Raw genomic sequence first — 6,017 nt, forward strand, 5'->3', positions numbered from 1 at the left:
GAGTCTTCTCCCTTTTTTTCTTGATGAGTCTGGTTAATGGTTTATCAATTTTATTTATCTTCGCAAAGAACCAGCTTTTAGTTTTATTGATCTTTGCTATCATTTCCTTCATTTCTTTTTCATTTGTTTCTGATCTGATCTTTATTTCTTTCTGCTAAATTTGGTTTTTTTTTGTTCTTCTTTCTCTAATTTCTTTAGGTGCAAGGTTAGGTGGTTTATTTGGAATGTTTCCTGTTTCTTAAAGTAGGATTGTATTGCTATAAACTTCCCTCTTAGAAGTGCTTTTGCTGCATCCCATAGGTTTTGGGTCATCGGGGCTCCATTGTCATTTGTTTCTAGGTGTTTGTTGATTTCCTCTTTGATTTCTTCAGTGGTCACTTGGTTATTAAGTACTGTAATCTTTTGCCTCCATGTGTTTGTATCTTTTCCTGTAATTGATATCTAGTCTCATAGTCTTGTTGTCAGAAAAGATACTTGATACGATTTCAATTTTCTTAAATTTACCAAGGCTTGATTTGTGACCCAAGATATGATCTATCCTGGAGAATATTCCATGAGCACTTGAGAAAATGTGTATTCTGTTGTTTTTGGATGGAATGTCCTAAATATATCAATTAAATCTATCTTGTTTTATGTATCATTTAAAGCTTGTGTTTCATTATTTATTTTCATTTTGGATGATGTGTCCATTGGTGAAAGTAGGGTGTTACCAAGTTCTCTACTATGATTGTGTAACTGTCGATTTCCCCTTTATGGCTGTTAGTATTTGCCTTATATATTGAGGTGCTCCTATGTTGGGTGCATAAATATTTACAATTGTTATATCTTCTTCTTGGATGGACCCCTTGATCCTTTATGTAGTGTCCTTCTTTGTCTCTTGTAATAGTCTTTATTTTAAAGTCTATTTTGTCTGATATGGGAATTGCTACTCCAGCTTTCTTTTGATTTCCATTTGCATGGAATATCTTTCTCCATTCCCTCACTTTCAGTCTGTATGAGTCTCTAGGTCCGAAGTGGGTCTCTGCTTTCCATTTGCATGGAATATCTTTTTCCATCCCCTCGCTTTCAGTCTGTATGTGTCCCTAGGTCTGAAGTGGGTCTCTTGTAGACAGCATATATATGGGTCTTGTTTTTGTATCCATTCAGCCAGATTGTGTCTTTTGGTGGGAACATTTAATCCATTTACATTTGAGGTAATTATCGATATGTATGTTCCTATTCCCATTTTCTTAATTCTTTTGTGTTTTTTATTGTTGGTGTTTTACTTCTCTTGTGTTTCTTGCCTAGGGAAGTTCCTTTAGCATTTGTTGTAAAGCTGGTTTGGTGGTGCTGAACTCTCTCAGCTTTTGCTTGTCTGTAAAGGTTTTAATTTCTCCATCAAATCTGAATGAGATCCTTGCTGGGTAGAGTAATGTTGGTTGTAGGTTTTTGTCCTTCATCACTTTAAATATGTTCTGCCACTCCCTTCTGGCTTGCAGAGTTTCTGCTGAAAGGTTATCTGTTAACCTTATGGGGAGTCCTTTGTGTGTTATTTGTTGTTTTCCCTTGCTGTTTTTAATATATTTTATTTGTATTTAATTTTTGACAGTTGGATTAATATGTGTCTTGACGTGTTTCTCCTTGGATTTATCCTGTATGGGACTCTCTGTGCTTCCTAGACTTGAATAACTATTTCCTCTCCAATTTAGGGAAGTTTTCAGCTATAATATTTTCAAATATTTTCTCAGTCCCTTTCTTTTTCTCTTCTTCTTCTGAGACCCCTGTAATTCGAATGTTGGTGCATTTAATGTTGTCCCAGAGGTCTCTGAGACTGTCCACAGTTCTTTTCATTCTTTTTTCATTTTTCTGCTCTGCAGTATTTATTTCCACTATTTTATCTTCCAGGTCACTTATCCATTCCTCTGCCTCAGTTATTCTGCTATTGTTCCCGTCTAGAGTATTTTTAATTTCATTTATTGTGTTGTTCATCATTGTTTGTTTCCTCCTTAGTTCTTCTAGGTCCTTGTTAAATGTTTCTTGCATTTTCTCTATTCTATTTCCACGTTTTTGGATCATCTTTACTATCATTATTCTGAATTCTTTCTCAGGTAGACTGCCTATTTCCTCTTCATTTGTTAGGTCAGGTGGGTCTTTTTCTTGCTCCTTCATCTGCTGTGTGTTTTTCTGTCTTCTCATTTTGCTTATCTTATTGTGTTTGGGGTCTCCTTTTTGCAGGCTGCAGGTTCATAGTTCCCGTTGTTTTTGGTGTCTGTCCCCAGTGGCTAAAGTTGGTTCAGTGGGTTTTGTAGGCTTCCTGGTGGAGGGGACTAGTGCCTATATTCTGGTTGATGAGGCTGGATCTTGTCTTTCTGGTGAGCAGGTCCACGTCTGGTGGTGTGTTTTGGGGTGTCTGTGTTCTTATTATGATTTTAGGTAGCCTCTCTGCTAATGGGTGTGGTTGTTTACCTGTCTTGCTAGTTGTTTGACATAGGGTGTCCTGCACTGTTTCTTGCTGGTCATTGAGTGATCCTGGGTGTCGGTGTTGAGATGGAGGTCTCTGGGAGATTTTCGTCATTTGATATTACGTGGAGCTGGGTCGTCTCTTGTGGACCAGTGTCCTGAAGTTGGCTCTCCCACTTCAGAAGCACAGCACTGACTCCTGGTTGTAGCATCAAGAGACTTTCATCCACATGGCTCAGAATATAAGGGAGGAAACATAGAAAGAAAGAATGAAAGAAAGAGGATAAAATAAAATAAAATAAATTATTAAAATAATTAATAAGAAAAAAAATTTTAATTAAAAAAACAAACAAAAAAACGGACGGACATAACCCTAGGACAAATGGTGAAAGCAAAGCTATACATATGAAATCTCACACAGAAGCATACACATACACACTCACAAAAAGAGGAAAAGGGGAAAAAATAATATATCTTGCTCTCAAAGTCCACCTCCTCAATTTGGGATGATTCATTGTCTATTCAGGTTTTCCACCGATGCAGGGTACATCAAGTTGATTGTGGAGATTTAATCCACTGCTCCTGAGGCTGCTGGGAGAAATTTCCCTTTCTCTTCTTTGTTTGCACTGGTCCAGGGGTTCAGCTTTGGATTTGGCCCCGCCTCTGTGTGTACTTCGCTGGAGGGCATCTGTTCTTCGCTCAGAGAGGATGGGGTTAAAGGAACAGCTGATTCGGGGGCTCTGGCTCACTCAGGCTGGGGGAAGGGAGGAGCATGGAGTGCAGGGTGAGCCTGTGGCTGCAGAGGCCAGCGTGACATTGTACCAGCCTGAGCCATGCCGTGCGTTCTCCTGGGGAAGTTGTCAATGGATCACGGGACCCTGGCAGTGGTGGGCTGCACAGTCTCCCTGGAGGGGAGGTGTGGACTGTGACCTGTGCTCGCACACAGGCTTCTGGGTGGCTGCAGCAGCAGCCTTAGCGTCTCATGCCTGTCTCTGGGGTCCGTGCTGATATCCGTGGCTCTCGCCCATCTCTGGAGCTCCTTTAACAGTGCTCTTAATCTCCTCTCCTTGCGCCCCAGGAATCAAAGAGGGAAGAAAAAGTCTCTTGCCTCTTCGGCAGCTCCAGACTTTTTCCCGGACTCCCTCCCGGCTAGCCGTGATGCACTAACACCTTCAGGCTGTGTTTGCACCACCAGTCCTCTCCCTGCAATCCGAGACAGACTGAAGCCCAAGCCTCAGCTCCCAGTCCCCGCCTGTCCTGGCGGGTGAGCAGACAAGCCTCTCGGGCTGGTGAGTGCTGGTCAGCACCGATCCTCTGTACGGGAATCTCTCCGCTTTTCCCTCTGAACCCCTGTTGCAGCCCTCTCCTCCATGTCTCTGAAGCTTCCCCCCTCCTCCACCTGCAGTCTCTGCCCACGAAGGGGCTTCTATTGTGTGGAAAAGTTTCCTCCTTCACAGCTGCCTCCCACTGGTGCAGTTCCCTTCCTTATTCTTTTGTCTCTGTTTATTCTTTTTTCTTTTGCCCTACCCAGGTACATGGGGAGTTTTGTGCCTTTTGGGAGGTCTGAGGTCTTCTGCCAGCATTCAGTGGGTGTTCTGTAGGAGTTGTTCCACGTATAGATGTGTTTCTGATGTATCTGTGGGGAGGAAGGTGATATCCGCGTCTTACTCTTCCGCCATCTTCTCCGCACCCCCGGACTTCATTCTTAAAGGGCACACACATAATATTACAATCTCCAGGACCCAGGGCAAAAGCAGTAATTTAATAGGAGCCTGAGCCAGAATTACCTGCTAGTTTTAGGCAGTGTGTGGCTGCATCTCAGCCTAGGGACATAGACTGTGGTAGCAACCATTCTTGAGAGCTTCTTCTACTGCATGGACACTGGTGCTGGTGGGTGTCATTGTGGAACCCTCCCTCTAGCTCAAGGGCTAAGACCTGGCCCTGCCTAAAAGCCTGTAGGCCACAGCCCTGGGATGCCTCAAGCCAAAAAACTAAATGCTGTTGGGGGGGGCGCATAGGACCACCCACTAGAAGAAAGGCTACCTAAAGACTTCCTGAGACCACAGTTGCCTCTGCACATGCCCCTAGACACAACATTACATACCAGAAGGCCCGAACTCAGCTGTACCTCCCAGTGGACAGGCACTGGCCCTGCCCTCCAGGAAGTCTTCTCTAGCCTCTGGACCAAGCTTACCCACCTTACCCACCAGGTGACAGAAATCAGATGCAAGAGAACCACAATTCTGCAACCTATGTACCCATACTGCCCACAACAGGCCAGATCCTGCCCTGGGACTAGTTGGGCCCCAGTTCTGCACAACTGCAGGCTGAAATAAGCTTTGGGACACCCTGAACCCTATACCCAACTGTGTCAGTAACTAGGCATCTCCCACCAGTGATCAGACTATAACTCTGGTGTCCCTCCAGAACCTGGCTCTGCCTGCTAATAGTCCAGCACTAGCCACAAGATATGGCTTTTCCCATAAGTGGATGGGCAATTTCCATGGAATCTTCTGACTCAGCCCACCAGTGAGCCAGCACTAGCCCTGAAGCTCCTTGCAGTACTGGAGTCAGTTGCCTCATGATTGGCCCCTATCAACCAGCAGTTGGCAGCCTCCACACAAGGCAGGGTCAGAGCAGGGACCAAAAAAGTCTACCAGACCACCCACATAGTCAGCCCAAACAACAGAAAGTCCCATGCAGCACTTATAGGGGGAAACCCAGAGCATATAGTTTGGGTGATGTGAGGGAAGTGCACTGTTAGGACAATTAAGGTGTGTCCTTCAGAAGACCAATTCTTCATGGTTGGGAAACATAACTAACCTACCAGATACATAAAAATATAAACAGCAACTTAGGCAAAATGAGGAAGCAGAAGAACATATCCAAGAAGAAGGAATAAGATAAGACACCAGAAGAAGAACTAAGTGAAGTGGAGAGAGGCAATCTACCTGAGAAAGATTTCAGGGTAATGATCATAAAGATGGTCAAAGAATTTAGGAGAAAAATGAATGCACAGAATGAGAAGTTAAAGGTTTTTAACAGGGTTAGAAAATATAAAGAACAACCAATCAGAGATGAAGAATAAAAACTGCAATGAAAAATACACTAGAAGGAATCAATAGTAGAGTAAAAGATACAGAGGGACAGATCAGAGAGCTGGAAGACAGAGTAGTGGAAATCCCTGATGCTAAACAGAAAAAAGAATGAAAAGAAATGAAGACAGTTTAAGACAACATCAAGAACACTAATATTCACATTTATAGGGGTCCCAGAAGCAGAAAAGAAAAAGAAAGTGTTGAGAAAATACTTGAAGACATAATAGCTGAATAATTCCCTAAACTTGGAAAGGAAAGAGTCACCCAAATCCAGGAAGTGCAGAGAGTCCCATACAGGATGAACTCAAAGAGGAACACACCAAGGCACATTGTATTTAAAATGAAAAAAATTGGAGATAAAAAGCAAATATTAAAAGCAAAAAATAAACCCCAAAAACAAAATACAAGGGAAATCCCATAAGGCTATCAGCTGATTTTTCAACAGAAACTGTGCAGGCAGGAGGGATTAGCAATGATATA

Source organism: Physeter macrocephalus, chromosome 6 (assembly GCF_002837175.3).
Source record: "Physeter macrocephalus isolate SW-GA chromosome 6, ASM283717v5, whole genome shotgun sequence".
Taxonomy (NCBI): domain Eukaryota; kingdom Metazoa; phylum Chordata; class Mammalia; order Artiodactyla; family Physeteridae; genus Physeter; species Physeter macrocephalus.